The 17,439-nt window shown below is 39.9% G+C and overlaps 1 protein-coding gene across 11 annotated transcripts in view; it reads right to left on the minus strand.

Annotated features, from left to right (window-relative positions):
• Positions 1-17,439, minus strand: part of SGMS1 (sphingomyelin synthase 1) — a 299,689-nt gene that overhangs the window by 267,651 nt on the left and 14,599 nt on the right. For 3 of the 11 annotated variants that reach the window (XM_081268412.1, XM_081268414.1, XM_081268413.1), the window contains exon 2: positions 13,857-14,219. The exons of the other annotated variants lie outside the window; for them this stretch is intronic. The gene's annotated coding sequence lies outside the window, so the exon portion shown is untranslated. The remainder of the gene's footprint in view (positions 1-13,856; positions 14,220-17,439) is intronic. 11 annotated transcript variants of the gene reach the window in all.

Below are 17,439 nucleotides of genomic sequence, written 5' to 3' on the forward strand. Positions count from 1 at the left end.
AAATGCTCACCATCGCTAGCAGTCAGAGAAATGCAAATCAAAACCACCCTAAGATATCATCTCACTCCAGTAAGATTGGCAGCCATTATGAAGTCAAACAACAAGTGCTGGCGAGGATGTGGGGAAAAGGGTACACTTGTACATTGTTGGTGGGATTGCAAATTGGTGCAACCAATTTGGAAAGCAATATGGAGATTTCTTGGAAAGCTGGGAATGGAACCACCATTTGATCCAGCTATTCCCCTTCTCGGTCTATTCCCTAAAGACCTAAAAACAGCATGCTAAAGGGACACTGCTACATCGATGTTCATAGCAGTACAATTCACAATAGCAAGACTGTGGAAGCAACCTAGATGCCCTTCAATAGACGAATGGATAAAAAAAAAGTGGCATTTATACACAATGGAGTATTACTCTGCATTAAAAAAATGACAAAATTATAGAATTTGGAGGGAAATGGATGGCATTAGAGCAGATTATGCTAAGTGAAGCTAGCCAATCCCTAAAAAACAAATGCCAAATGTCTTCTTTGATATAAGGAGAGTAACTAAGAACAGAGTAGGGAAGAAGAGCATGAGAAGATGACTAACATTAAACAGGGATGAGAGGTGGGAGGGACAGGGAGAGAGAAGGGAAATTGCTTGGAAATGGAAGGAGACCCTTAGGGTTATACAAAATTACATACAAGAGGAAGTGAGGGGAAAGGGAAAAATAATATAAGGGGGAGAAATGAATTACAGTAGAGGGGGTAGAGAGAGAAGAGGGGAGGGGAGGGGAGGGGAGGGGGGATAGTAGAGGATAGGAAAGGCAGCAGAATACAACAGACATGAGTATGTCAATATGTAAATCAGTGGAAGTGTATCTGATGTGACTCTGCAATCTGTATACGGGGTAAAAATGGGAGTTCATAACCTACTTGAATCAAAGTGTGAAATATGATATATCAAGAACTATGTAATGTTTTGAACAACCAATAAAAAAAATACAAATAATGAGAAATTCTGTCATTTAGGGCAAAAAGGAAAGAGAACATTATAAATTTCAAGGTAGCTCATGTATCAAAAAAAGAACAGTGGCACAAAAAGACACCTAATGAGGCCATTTCAACTCAACTGGTCAACAATTATTTGTCTCTTCAAAATCATTTAGCCTTTTGAGGTAGGAACTATTATTATGCCCATTTTGCAGACAGAGACAGAGGAAACAATGAAAATGTGCATAATCACATAGCTGATAGGCCACCCCAGGATTTGAACCCAAGCAGTTTATTCCAGAGTCCACATTCCTATTTTTTTTCTTAATACTTTTTTAGTTGTAGACGGACACAATATCTTTATTTTGTTTATTTGGTTTGATGTGGTGCTGAGGATCCAACCCTTACCCGTGCGAGACCAGCTCTCTACCACTGAACCACAACCCCAGCCCAGAGTCCACATTCTTAACCATTACTCAGGGAAACTTCTCAGTTCCCCAAAAAGTCCTGCTATGGTGACAACAATAGCAGCCTTCAATTACTAACCATCTACAATATGCTAAGCGTTTGTCAAGTGTTCTATTACAGTATTTCTAATTCTCCCCATATCTATATCAGGAATGTAGTATTCCCATTTTTCAGCTGAAGAAACTTAGACTCTAAGAGTTACAGAAATTTGGCCAAAATCACATAGGCAGTAAAAATAAAGTGGTGGAGACCACTTGAAACACATCCCTAAAGTTCATATTCTTTCTACAATGGGCCTTTTGGGGGTATCTAGGCTACATACTAGTACCTAATCTCAGGGCATGTGGCACTTAAGTGTTGACCTTAGGCCCTGGAAACAGACTCCTGTGGGAAGCAGAGGCTACACTTGGGGAAGGTGTGCTGGCCACTGAGCAGCAGCAGTAGCCACCAGGTCTCCATCCTAAACCCAAAGAAATGGAGTGAGAGCTGAAAAGTGCACAAGACTCACAAGACCTGGGCTTGACAGCACGGCCTTCTGGAGTTACAATGGGCAGATCCCTAGAGCACAAGGTTTCCTTCCATCAAATGGGGATATCCTTCGTTTCCAAGGGGTGCTGTGAGGATTAAAAAGACAAACACATAAAAAACACCTGGCACACAGAAGGCATCAGATACCTGCTTCACAATGGAAACATTAAGTGAAGCTACCAAGCAGGAATAAGCAGAGAGTTGATTTTAAGAACTTGTTTCCAAATATAAAGTCTCACATATTTAATAATGAATAATTTCACAAATTTTAAAGGACCATACTTGTATCATGTTTTTTTTACTAATATTATGACTTCCTCATTCCACCCTCCCCTAAATGAAATAACCATGCCAACTAGATCAACCCTGTATGATATTAGTAAAAGTCAGACTTTTTTTTTTTTTCAGGTAAACATTGGAGCTGGAATGAACTCAAAATAAAACATTTGGCTCATTTAACTTTTCTATTATTGAATTTAAAACATCTTAAGCATTTATTTCAAATAGCAGCATCTTTTCAAAGTATTTCCAGTTTCCTGGAAATCATCCCAAGTTCTCTGGCCAATAAAAAAAATTGATTAAATGACTAATATATGAAAAAAGAATTCCAGCAACACTACATATACTACTGCTGTGAGAGAAAAGGTTCCTCAATAGTAGCCCTTTACCATACCTAGAATTAGGTATGATGTGCATTTAGGAACAGAACACCCAGGTTAGAACCAGAAGTCACAGTAACCCATCCTTTTGCATTTAGGGAGAAATGAGAGAGCAGCAATAACTGCTGCATTTTAAGTCTGCTTTGCATCTTTATTGATCAACTGATGTAAGCCATTAGTGAGCTACACAGGAAAAGAGAAAGGCTGGATCCCATGTCTCTGGTACTTGATCCAGAGTAGAACAAAAGCCCATCAGGGACAATTTTTCAGAGAGAAAAAACTACAAGGGGCAGAAACCACCTCAGAACAGGTATTAAGAACCCAGTGGTATACACTCAGAGCTAGACCTTTTGCTCAGCACACTTTCTGAACTCTACCGCTGAACTACAACCTTTAAAATCCCTCACTCAACCTTAAAAACCCTTCCTTAAAAACCCTCATTCAACCCCCTTAGGTATATATTTATTACAGATCCCCATTTAGCAGATAAGGAAACTGACTCTCTGAGATTAAATGACTCGCCCAAAGTCACAGAACTAGTACCTGGCCCATAGAACATGGCAGGCACTCAAGTAACTTTTGAACATGAGATCTTTATTTCTCTACCATGAAAAGAAAAAAATGACTAATCCCCCTAGGATTTTGTAGGGATAAAAAAAAAAAAAGTGTCTAGATCGGTGCATTGACCTTTGGAATACGCTGTGGTAGGTGGACAACAATGTTGATACAAAAAAAAAAAAAAATGCCAAGATGGGTCAAAATAATAACAACAAGCATAACAAATATAATGAATAGAGGATACACAAATGGCAAACAAGCATGTTAATAGTTGGGAAAATGCAAATCAAAACCACAGTGAGATTCCAGAACATACCTATCAGAACAGCTAAACTTTAAAAACCAGTGACATCAAATGCTGACAAAGTTGCAGATCAAGTAGGACTCTCACACCTTGCAGGTGTGAATGCAGTGTGTGAGAGGGTAAGCAAACTGTGGTAGGTCCACAGGATGGAATACCACTTCGTAATAATAAAGAACAAATCACTGATAACACACAGCACCATGGTTGAATCTCAAGTGTGTTACACTAAGAAGCCTAATCTAAGAAAGAGTCTCTATGATCCCATTTATATGCTATAAAGTCAGAGAACAGATCAGTGTTTCTAGGAATTCAGGGAAAAAGAGAGTTTGCCTACACATAGAAAATATGGAAGATGACAGGACTATCCCATATGCTGTTTATGGTGATGGTAACATGAATCGATGCACGTACTGAAATTCACAAAAGTTGCTATGGACTGAATGTCCAAAATGTGTTATGTTGAAACCCTAATCTTCAATGTAATGATATTTGGAAATCAGGCCTTTAGGTCATAATGGGATTAGTACCCTTTAAGAAAACACAGGACAAGAGAGATGATCTCTCTCTCTCTCTCTCTCTCTCTCTCTCTCTCTCTCTCTCTCTCTCTTTCTGTGTGTGTGTGTGAGTGTGTGCGCACGCACCGTGTAAGCAGAAAATTAGACATCAGTCTGTGAACCAGAAAGAAAACCCTCCCCTAAAATCAACCATGCTGGCCAGCACCTTGATCTCAGACTTCTAGCCTACAGAACTGTGGGAAATAAATGACTGGTTTTTCAGCCAACCAGTCTCTGGTATTCTTATTACAGCTAATACATAAATGTGAAATTTGCTTTGGCATATTAGTTTACATACACAGCATATTAGCATATGCCCAAACTGAGAACTATATACCCTCCAAAAATCCATTTTACTGTTGGTAAATTTTTTTAATTACTAAAAAATAGCATTTAAAACTTATAAAGAATTGGTCTGCCTTGATGAAATGACTAGATATCTGACACATGTGGAGAAGGGTAGAAAGGTGAGGGCAAATAGCTTGGAAGCTCCTTGCAGAGGGAACAATGATGGGAGAGGAGACCCTCAGGAGGGAGCAGCCACAGAGACCTGCTCAGTGGAGGGAGCAGCCACAGAGACCCTGACAGGTGCTCACCAAGTGCAAGACTCTGGAATAATGCAAGTCACATCATCTCCCTGAGCCTTAGTTTATTTATCTCTAAAATGAGGCAGCAAAGAAAATGATTCTGAAGGTCTTTTCCTGCCTTAGGTCAATTTTGTTTTAAGATACTGAATCTAAAAATACAACAGGACAAATAAGTAGAAATACCCAGTGATGGACAAAATAAAATACATCTTCACAAATGCCCAGGAAGACAAAATAAAGTGAAAAGCACCCACGTATATGAATGGTAAGGTGATGGTGACAGAAGTAGCCAAGACAGAAAAGATAGGCAACCAAGAACACCCCTCTATTGTACATTGGAAGCCAAGAGAGATTTCACAGAGGTACAGGCAAGGTCCTCAAAATAACTCAAGGACTCAAATGCTAAAAGAGCCAAGAAAAAATGAGAACGAATAAAACAAAAGACTATTCAAGAGATTGACTGAGTGACTGCCAAAAAAATGTAACAAAAAGGCTACCATCCAAAATGTGCATGCATCCCAATATCTTGGCTGTGTCCTGATTGGTTTTTTCCTGGCATTTTCAACCTCACTCTGCCTTCATCTTCACTGGTAGGAGCACAGAATTTAATAAAACATGCAGGAATAGTTTCCCTGCAATAGCCCACTTCAAAAGTTGCAATTTTCAAAATTCAGAAATTCCTGGAAATTACCATCATTAGATGCTGGTGAGCCATTTTCTTGTCCTATATAAGTTTAGACTGAATTCTAGAATGGAAGAAGCCATGTCATTTTTAAAATAGTTAACAAAATGAAACTATACAGTCACACAAGTTCAGAAGTACTGAGATTTTTTTTTCTTGTCACTTTATTAGTTTGTGAAGCAGGAAAATAGCTTGAAGTTAGTAATATTCCCAGGTTAACCAATTGAAATGTGATAAATCCTTCCTCTCTGTCCAGAGTGGGTCTCAAAACACTGTTTAATGGGCACAGCTATTCCAGCCAAATGAACCCAGGCGGACAGACCACTTAATCAGAACAGAGGAAGGATTAGGGAAATTAACAGTTGAAAAGGAATACCCAAAAGCAAAGTTAACACACTGAAAGAAAACTCTTGCAACACAACTGCTTTTACAAATTTTCCCCTGGATGATGAAATGTGAAAACATCAATTTGGTGTAACCTGATTCTGTAGGTTAAGAAAGAAGAAAAAAGGCTGGTGACTTCACCTAGAATCTAGCCTCTTCCACCACTAAACAACTCACTAACTTCAGGCAGATTTCTTTACTTTATTTGTATCTCCCTTTCTGCATCTATAAAATGGGGATAATCTTGTCCTTCATCTACTACTCAGGGTAGATGGTAACATGAGCCAGGTGAGATCATGTCTGCAGAAGCACTTCAAGAGAATACAAATGCAAATAGAAGGTGTTATTTATGCTATTCTGCATGGGGAGAAAGGGGAGGCTGAATACAGTTTAATCACGTCCCAACTGCCCCTTTCAAGCCAAATATACTTCTCTCTTCCATTACAGCTGTACTTTGGAGCAGGTGCTGGAATTGATGGAGATAGAAGGTGGTGAGGGAGGATGAATCTGTTACCCAGCTTCAGTCCTCTTAGCTGCAAGAAGAGAAAAGGATTGTTTCTTACCCATTAATATTCTACTCATCTTTTCAAGAACTTTCTATGTGTTAGACACCAAGCTAGGCACAAAGAGAGGGGGTTTTTTTGTTTTGTTTTGTTTTTCATTTTTTTTATTAGTGCATTATAGTTATGCATAATATTGGGGTTCATTTGGATATAATCATACAAGTAGGAAATACAATTTGCTCTATTTCAGTCCCCAGTACTTCCTTCCCCTTTCCTTCCCCTTCTCCCTTCCACTCTGCCCCTCCTCTACTCCACTGTCTTCCTTCTATTTATATGTATTTTTAAATTAGTGCTTTATAGATATACATAAATGTGAAATTTGCTGTGGCATATTAGTATATGTACATAGCAGTTTGGTCAATTTCAATCTATCCTTTTCCTGTCCCTCCTCCCTTTCCTCAATTAAGAGAGAGACTTTTTTTTTTTTTTTTAACAGAAGCAAGTTCACTCTGGAAACAGCTAAGCATCCAAACAGCTAAGTAGAAACAGCAAAGAGCAAAGTCTAGAGAAAGAGAAGCAACTACAACAGTGAAGGGGGGCATCCTAAGTGACTGTAAGACAGGCAGCAAGACATCCACAAGGGCAGGAAGGGTGGATGAGAGGGCACAACAAGGGACAGTAGAGACTCTAAGATGCCGGGGATTTCCCCTACGGGCCACAGGAACCACAAACACAGCTAGCTCAGAAAGAGGACTATGACAGCAGATGGGTGGACAGAATGAAGAGAGAGCAGCAGGCAGATGGCTACAGTAGAAATCCAGGCAGGAGGTGATAAGGCTTGAGAGCATGAGAGAACAATGGAGATAAGGGGTAAATGGACTTGACTTGCTGACAGGAAGGATACAGGGGCAAGAGGAATGGTGGGTGACTCCCTGGTTCTGCCCAGATGACTTGAGAGGGTAGTGGGCTTTTTCACAAGACACTGGAAGAAGCAGAGTTGGTAGGCAGGGTGGGTTTGCTGTGTACCAGTGGCACTTTATTTATATACGACCTGATGGGATTAACTGAAGTGATAGTTAACTGAAGTGATAGGGTGTAGCTGGAGGATTTGGGAATTGGGGCATAGCTTTGGGTATATATTTGTATTTGGAGAATGGAGTCTCTTTCTCTGCCTCTTGGTCACCATGTGAACTGCTTTCCTCTACCACCCTCTTCCACCATGATGTTCAGCCTCACCTTGAGACCTGAGGAATGGAGCCAGCCCTCTATGGACTAAAACCTCTGAAACTGTGAGCCCTCACATAAACTTTTCCTCCCCTCTGTTGTGTTGGTAAGATTCTTTAGTCACAGCAGAAAAAAAAAAAAAAAAAAAAAAAAAAAAAACTGACTAAAACAGATGCTTAGGGTAAGGCATGAGGGTAAGGCACGGAGTTTCCATGCCTCTATGGGGACACCACCCTCCATGCTCCTCCACTTGTTCAGCTATCTGGAAGCTCTCCAAACCCTGTCATTTCAAGTCTTTATGGCAGCTTCCATACATAGGTGTGATTGATTACATCACTGGCCATTAGTGATCAAGATGAACTTTCAGCCCCTTTCCCTCTCTGGAGGTTGGTGTAGGGGTGGACATGCTGAAAACCCCAATGCTTAATCCTGTATTTTTCTTTCTGGTGACCAGCTTCCCTCCTGAAACTACCCAGGGACCCCAGTCACCTCATTAGCATACAAAAGGTATTCATCACTAGAGATTCCCAAGGGTTTTAGGAGCTACAACAAGGAGCAGAGGCCAAATATATATTTCTTACTGTATCACAATATCACAGTCTCCTTCCAGAAGGGAAGTTTTTCATGTTGTATTTTATTCTACATCATTAATTAAGAGCCTGTGTTTCCCTTGAAATGTAGTAAAAGTTCCTGTTCTCTGGCCACTGTGTTCTTCTTTTGATTCTCCCCTCTGAAGAGTCTTCAGGAGGCCCTAAACTGGGGGAAGAAAGCTGTTTGGCAAGGCTGGAGATGGAACCCAGGGCCTTCCACATGCTAGTAAACTGCTCTAACCACTGAGTTACATTCCTGCCCCATTAACTATCTAGTTTTAATCAAACTCTGTTCCCACTACTGAGCTGTTCAACTGTCCTGTCAGCCTAGAAAGTCCCGCACCAACTCTGCTCCTTAAATTTCATTCCAATTAGTACTTCAGATAACCAGCCACTCTGTGGCTCTGCAAATGCAAAGAGAATGTTCTGGTCTCTGTAGGAGTTATTTCTGAATTCAATTGTCCTACCTTGTGTCAGGTACTAAAAGTTCCCTGCAAGCCTAGTACTTACTAAGTGACATTTGCATCACTAGTTGAACCTAGCCTGAAACTTTTCCCTGCTCCATAGCTGTCTCTCTGCTACATCTGGGCAAAGAGTGAGAAGGCAGCTGAAGGAGATGCCTGACAGTCCAGGTACTGTCCTAGGCATGAGAGTAGTGACCAGACAGCAAGGTTTCTTGAGCTTAGTCACAAAAAAAATATGAAAAAATATATACATATATATATATATATATATATAAATGTACATATATGTATATAAAGCAAACACATCAAAATGTTAATATCTGATAAAACTAATATTCTCCATATTTTTCTGGACATTTAAAATAGTTAATGAGAAAAAGAAATCTCTCATAAGAAAAAAAGTAAAGCCTATGCTCTCTGGAGGAGAAAACTGACTTTTCAAACTAACTCACTTCCAAAGATTTTTTTATCCAAAGATTTTGGATTAAAAAAAATTACTATAATCTATTTTGTTTTTAATATCATGTTTCAGCAGCTGAAAAAATAATCAGGAAGAAAATGGAAATGAACGAGTTCAGAAATTTAGATTCAACTAAACAATAAAAAGAGGTTCTCAGTCTAGACTGTCCATATTTCTACCTTCATATGCCCTGGAACAGCAAATGATAAACGAAAATAACAGAAAATCTTAACGGCTTCCTAATACATTTGTGCCCCAGGAGAGGAAGCCCTGGTAAGATCACATTTACTCTTCACCTACAATGTGCTGGGGATTCACAGATATGATCCCCTAATGAACCTGCAAGATGAGCATTATTATCCCCATTTAACAGATGGGGAAATTAGCACTCAAACAACACAAGTATTTTGCTCAACATCTGCTGGCCCCATTGCTGGTGATTGGTGGAACTTGCATCCAGCTCTGACAAATCAGGAACCTTGGTTTTGTTTTCATTACACCATGACACATGCTTCTCACTGTTTGATACTCCTTCTCTCATTTCTCCTATGCTTCTGGGCTCCACAACTGCGTGAATCTTATAAAGAAATCTCTAACAGGCAGTTCAGGAAATATTTTCTAAAATTTAAGAAATCACAATGTTGAAATATACAGTATCATAAACATTATCTTCGAGTGTTAACTCAAGGCAATAAAAAAGTTGATAGGTAAAGAAAACTAAATAATATAATACCTTGAAGGCAAAGGAAACACTACTTTTTTTCTTGGCAATATCAGGGATCAAACCCAGGACCTCGAGCACATTAAGTCCCGAGTCCATAATTTTTTTTTTTAATTGAAAAGCCATAACACTTGAAGGGAACTTAAAGACACAATTAGCAACAAACGTGTGAGAGGAAAAAAAATGGATTCTTAAAGTCATTTTCTAATGATATATATCTTTAAACACTTGTTACTATGAAAGTGCACATCATTTGTCTTCTACATGTAGACAGGCAGGACAAACTAGAACATGTATCAGCAAATTGAGATTTTAGTATTACTACATTTTCAAAAATTAAGAGCATAAAGTTTAAAATATATGCTATCATTTATTCCAGTAAGAGTTGCATTTGGGAACTTAAATACAGAACCGAAAAAATGAGAAGTCAGATTTAATCTACACATTGACATTTCTAAATGCTGGAGTTTATTCCTAAAAAATAGGCCTATGCACAAAAAGGTGTGTGTGTGTGTGTGTGTGTGTGTGTATGTACTTTTTCCTAAACTTTCCCATATAGAATTAAGTTTTAAGAGCATTATTGCTCTAAGCATACACTGGTGGACAGGAAGGAAACTTTTTAGTCAAAACCACATAATAAGGGGCTGGGATTGTGGCTCAGTGGTAGAGTGCTCGCCTAGCATGCATGAGGCACTGGGTTTGATCCTCAGCACCACACAAATGTAAAATAAAGATATTGTGTCCACCTAAAAATTAAAAAAAAATACTTAAGAATAAATATTTTTTAAAACACACACATAATCAGAACCTTCTACCAGTTGGATCTTCATAATCCTGCCACTCCAACTATGTGAGCCTGTATACCACCCCCTACACACACCAGCCCTGCACATACCAGGGCTGAGAGCCAAACCATGGGGATCATTACAAGTACAATTCAGGCAGAAGTGCCAGGGAGGGAGCCTAAAAGGAACTATCTGGAAGACAAGAAAACTGGAAATGCAGAGAGTCACAAAGACCAAAAAGGGAACAAGAAACAAAAGGAGGGTGTTTGTTCCATGATAGTCAGAAAGGGATGAAGTGCCAACACAGGCTGAAAAGTAATGTCAAATGGCACTCTCAATGGAGGGGTCAGGAGAGAGTCAGATGAAAAGAGGCTCAGGAAAGGCTGGAAGAGAGGCCTGTAAACACAAATGCTCTCCAGACATTTGCTTATATTCCACTTCGGATCATAAGCTCAAGAGTGGAGCCTACTTCCCCTCCCACACTCATGAGCAGTGAAAATACAGGTCAGTCCACAAGAAGCACATTGCCACTTCAACAGCCCAAGGAGACCCAACTATGACTTAACCTAAGTCCCACAAGGTTTGATTCCACAAACCCAAAATCACACCTCTAGTCTGTCACCAAAAGCATAACATAAAACAGACTTCAACCATAAGCAGGCAATTATTTGCCTAGATATCTGATGTGGTGCAAGGTTAGTTCACTACAATCGATGTTTCGGTAAGTTTACTACAATCGATATTACAAAAAGGCCCCAATTATCTTTTTTCCCAGAAACACATTTCTCCAATTACATACTGCATGCTGAAACAAAAAAATTATTCAGATCGTAATTACAATTATGCTTTGAAATAAAATATTTGACTGATTGCCAAAAGTAACTTAATGTGTAAATGCGTGACTGCATATTAAACATACATGTTATTTTGCTCCAGAGATCATCTATTTAAATCAAGACTTTTTAAAATCCAGTCCACTAAAAAGAAGAAAGATCATTTAGCTCTACAAATCTAAACAAACAGCTATCGGTCAAAAGCCAAACCCAGGGGTGAGTGTGTAGCTCATTAGTTGAAAGTACAAGCTTGGAATGTATGAGGACCCTGGATACAATGCCCAGCACCAAAAAAAAAAAAAAAAAAAAAAAAAAAAAGATCAAACAACTAGAAAATAAAGGTTTATTATAATAATACAATCCACAATGCTGTCAGTACACTCATGGATAAACTCCCCCACCTTCAGATGTGCCTTTAGAAAATGTGGAGAGCCTAAGCAAACAGACTTGACTGGTATTGCTTAAAACCACAATCATATTTGATTTTTATCAGGCTATCAAAGTACAAAACATTTCACTTCGATTTCTACAAAATAGGCAGCCAACCTCAATGTCCTACATCTCCACAAAAAAGTAGCTATGAACATGTCGCTGCAGGATGGCAGGCACCACAAAGCCACTGGTCCCTACATGGAGCCAGGAGAGAATCTGCTGCTCTATATTCTCGACCAGGCCTCCCCGACCACACAAATTTGGGGGGAAAAATACAAATTAAAGTCAAGAGTGCTTGCTGTGCAAACACAGCTTGTAGCTCAGAACCTTGGCCCCTGTCCCAAACTGATTATCATCCCTTAACAGAAAGTCCGGAGCTGCCACAGCCGGACGGGCTCCCAGAAAAGCAAGCCACTTAAATTCATATCTGCATACTCAGAAAGGGCTGATGAGAATTTAACCAGCTAAGACTGCACTGAGGACCAAACACTACTGCCAGGTTTTTCTCTCTTAAGGTACTGACAGGCAAGAGCTATCAGAGCAGAAGATATGAAAACACCAGGCTGTTTTCCAAGAACCCTGATTGGCCTCACTCAAGGCTGCCAAGTTTGCTGGTGAGTCTGCCCTGAAATACTGTGAAACTGCTCTCTTGACCTCAGACAATACTAAAGCCTTCAGCTAAAAACTGTGGAAAGTACTCATGTGTTTTGATGTCTGTGAGGCAGGCACAGCCTTGACCAAACCTGACTAATCACAACAAGGCACATATTTTTTAAAGCACCTTACCTTTAAAAAATATATTTTTTAAGACTATTGAAAGATGTTTGACTCAAACAGCTATTTGTACACTTAAGTTCATAGCAGCATTCTTCACAACAGCCAAAAGATACAAACAACCCAAGTGTCCATCATTAACAATGAATGAATACATAATGTGATATATACATACAATAAACATACATGTATGTACATATAGAAACAAAATGTGATATATACAAAGTGGTATATGCATATAATGGAATATTATTCAACCTTCAAAAGGAAATTCTGATACAAGCTATAATGTGTAATGACCTTGAAAACTAAGTGAAATAAGCTAAGTGAAACAAGTCAGACACAAAAGGCCAAATACTGTATAATTAATTTATATGAGTACACAGAGTAGCCAAATTCACAAAGAGGATGGACTAGTAGTTGCCAGGAACTGTAGAAAAAAAATGGGAATTACTGTTTAATAGGTTGGAGTTTCAGCTTAGAATGACATGAAAGTTCTAGATAGTGGTAATAGTTGCATAACAAATAAATGTACTAAATACCACTGAATTGCACACTTAAAATGGTTAAAATTTTATGTTTGTGTATTTTACTGTAATTTTTAAAAATAAAAGATATTGTCCTTTTAAAAACAAATTATAGATTAGGAATTTTCTTAGTCACATCTTAGAAATATTTTTAAATTATACATACGTTCCTGTGTACAGTATATTTAAGAATCCACCCAAATTGTCTTCAGTTTCCATACTTGGCCAAAATCTGTATCCAGTTTCAGTGTGGCAGGCTGAACAGCTGAAAGTTTCCTTCAAATGTCACTTCTGGCATCCTTGAGTTGGTATATAATCAACGACTGCATTCACATGTAGGTAAACACCACATTCGCATGACATCAGTGATATGTACAAGGTGCGTCATTAGGATATGGACTGTTAATGTCCCAAAGACTCATTTTATAATGAGTGAACATTCCAGAAGTATCCTAGAATAAAAATCTCCTGTTTCTAGGGCTGGGCATGTGGCTCAGCAGTACAGTGCAAGCCTAGCATGGGCAAGGCCCTGGATTCAATCCCCAGTACCACCAAAAGAAAAAAAAAATCATGGCAAACAACATGAGCTCAACCCAAGGAATTTTGTCATATACTGTTCGCATGCAATATTTAAAGATAGAATGGCTGGTTACTATGCATCTTAAAAGACTGCTTAAATAAAGGAAGCTCTAACTCTGTACTTCATAGATAACAGCACTGAGGTAGCATGCACCCTAACAATATCAAAGAACATGCTTATTAACAACCAACAGCTTCTTGCAGGGAAAGTAGTCCATCATGGGAACCACAGATGCCTTGAGAGAGCAAACATTTCTCACATATTACCTCTGTAAAGATTCTCTGTCATTCTTCGCCGGGAAAGATGCTGAAATTAGTGTGCAGACACTGAAAGCCGAGATGCAGATGGAGATTCAGGAAACAGCTCTGTTATCTTGAAAGCCATTATATCGCTCCACTGTCACACTTCTAGAGCCAAGGCTGAAGGACGCATTTTTTCTCCCAACTGGTTGTGTGAAGCAGCAAGTAGGAGCAAAAATATCAGGGAAAAATTTGTGCAGAGCAACAATCTCACTTCTGCTTCTGCGATTATCTAGATATATTCTCTTCCAAGCAGTACACAAAGCCAGGGAGCAGGATTACTAAAATGAAACTGCATCATCATCACAAGGAAATCTTCAGGTCCAGGAGCTGGACAAAAGACAGGTATTTGACAAAATTCTAATAAGCTGGAGACAAATTACCACTCACAGTGTATTATATTGACAGAGCTAGCCAAAATAATAATACAAAAATAAACAAAACATAGTCAAGTGTGGTGGCATGTGCCTGTAGTCCCAGCAGGAGGATTACTTGAACCCTGGAGTTCTAGACCAGCCTGGGCAAGATTGTGAGATGCCATCTCAAAAAAAAAATTAATTATAAAAGCTTTGCCTGTCTCCTCCAGCTCTACTCAAAGTCAACATCTGTCCAATGTCATGAACATTCCCCACTCTGATCACAGGTGCTGTGAAATAAGTTCTATTACCACAACACCAAACTTTCACTATAATTTTAATAATATACTATAAAACTGCTTGAAAAACTTCAGACTTGTATCCCAGAAGTCCATCTGAAGACAAGAAGATTTAACTTTGGCAGTAATATTTCTTTTAGCATTTCATTTGCAACACTTGGTCAAAATGTTCATTTGGTACATATCCAACATTTACAGAAAAAAGATCAGAAGGATTTATATACACTAAAATGATAACAGTGGTTATCTATGGGTGATAGGATTACAAATAATTGTTATTCTTTCTACTTATACAGTCTTTAAATGAGCAGGAGAAAGAAAAAAATGGGGGGGGGGGAGAGTAAAAAGAAGGTCAAAAGGAAAGAAGTTTAAACTTAGATTAAAAGGTAACTGCAGAGCAGCCTTGAACAGTCCACACAGGCTGCAGGGCTCCAGGGGGTACCATTCACATAAGACCCTAAAACAGGCCCTGCCACCACCCGCTTACACAGAGCTTGCCAGTGCTGGTGGAGAAAAGATCACTGCAAGGAAGACAGCCTAGCAGTAGAGCACTGATCTACAAGCAGGGTATGACATCTTAATCACTTAAAGCTCTCTAGAAAATCAAGAATTTCAGAACAGACAAATAGCTCCAAACAAGTACAGAGACACATCTGACATGAATGCACAGAAAACAGAAATGTCTGTTAGGGAGTAGCTCTTCAGTAGTCCTCCTATGAGTATTTTCAAACATTGTTTATGACAAAGTCAACATGGCCTCTTTCCCTAGTATACCAAAGCTCCCCGAGGACACGAACTGTACCTGCCTAGTTCATCACTGTGTCACCACAGCCAAGTTGGGTTCCTGGATCATATGATCATATAAGCAGCCAGCCAGTACTTTCTCAGTAGGTTTTGTTTTGTTTTGTTTTTTGTTTTTTACAGATACAGTACATAGCTAGCTATGATGACACAGGCCTACAGGAGGCTGAGGCAGGAAGATTACAAGTTGAGCTGGGCATCTTAGGTGTCTCAAAACAAAAAAAGGGGGGAGGGGCAGGTGGGGGTGAGGATATAGCTCAGCAGTAGAGCATCCCTGAGTTCAATGCCCAGTACTACAAAAGAAAAAGAAACAAATACAGCACATACTTCTTTGCCCATAATAATGTTTTTAGAACACTTTTATGATTATTCTTATAGATATTATTTTAAGGGCTGCCCAGCATTCCACTGTGTGGATGTACATAATTTGCTTTACCAGTCCCCTATCATTGGGTATTTAAGTTTCCAACTTTTCACTATGATAAAGTGCTCTAGGATAAATAATGTGCTTGATTATTTTTTAATCTCAACCCCAAAGGTAGACTATGGGGTCGTAGAGTGTGTAAGTATCTAGCCATCACTCTTAAATGCTACCCTCCACAGCCCTGTCTTGTGGCCAGTGGGCATAACCTTTCCAATTTAAGCCAGCTACTGTGGACTGCTCAAGCAGAAGAATCTCCTAAAACAGGTGCCTTGGACATCAGCAGCCAAAACTCTAAACTGTCCTCTCCAGTCCTGTTTTTGGTGCCATCAGACTCAGCAATCTGAGAAGCAGTATCTGCTCCAAGAGGTCCTCTGTTTCTCCTCCTAGTCACTCCACCTCTCTTCTTGCTAGTGGAGGACAAAACTACATGAGCACCTCCCACCTTCTCTTCCACAGTCAACAGGTCATGAGTCAGGTCAGCTATGTCATTTTGCTTCTTCTGTTTCCACAGAGGAAAACCTGACCCTGTTCCATCTGCACAACACAGAAATGTCAAGTCTCAGATCACTGCCATGAGGCTCTCGGCAGGGGCTGGCCTCCCTCCCTTTTAGGTGGGCCCTTCCTAATAGTTCCTCTGAAAACTGGGGAAAGAGTCACAAGAAGAAATTCTCAATGGTACGATTTAAACTCCACTTTCATAAAAATGGACCTTTCAAACACCTTCCCAGAGATTTAGTGAGAGCTTTAGATGCCCCGCCCCAAAAGACACTCTTAGATATGCACACCCCACATGACCAATGTCATCTCAGTGGCTTCCTGAAACCCATCCATGGACCCCAATAACAATCTCTTGGTTCAGAATAGGACCTTCAAACAAATGGCCAGAATGAGGCTTGCGATCCTGAGTGCTCTGATGATCCTGTCTTTCCTTTTAAAAACCAAAGGCAGGGTCGGGGGAGAGTGGCACTGTCCAGCCAGCGGATGGTAACTCTGTAGGGCCTGCCTCTCAAAGTAACTCAAGTATCCCACGCAGATGGCAGCAGTAAAGCAAACATGAATGGCTGGCAGAGCTGTTCCCAGGCACAGGAGAGTCTTTGCCTCCTCTCCACCTACATGCCTCATACTTATTTACTTGATTATTGTCTGCCGGCCCCATTACCAAGAAAACTCCATGTGACTCAGACTCTGCCTTATCATACCCATAGCCTTATCTGGAAAGCCCAATAGTTCTGAAGGCCTAGGCTGGAGACTGAAGCCATTCAGATTCCACAGAGAACAAGGACATTGAACTGCATGTGCCTCCATGCACAGAGGATCACAGGGTGAGGAGAGTAAACTGAAAGGCCCAGGGAACCGCAGTGACAGGCTCTAGGACAAGATCAGGTAGAAACACAGGGAAGGGACGACGCAGTCCACAAGGTGAATGTCTTGACTATTAGGGCCAAAAAGCTAGAACAGAAGGACAATACTTGTGTGATAGCTACAAGTGTCTCTCACAGCCCATCTGATCCAGTGAATGGTCAACACCACACTCCAAGAGAGGAAAGGGAACTGGCTCACCCTCCCTCTCACACTTTGCTACCTGAACAACTGTGGAATGCCACCTGGCACCCTGCAGCACCACCAAGGATCTTCATACAACAATATTTGTAACACAGTGGTCATTATTT

This window comes from Spermophilus citellus, assembly GCF_964194105.1.
Source record: "Spermophilus citellus genome assembly, chromosome: 15".
Lineage (NCBI taxonomy): Eukaryota > Metazoa > Chordata > Mammalia > Rodentia > Sciuridae > Spermophilus > Spermophilus citellus.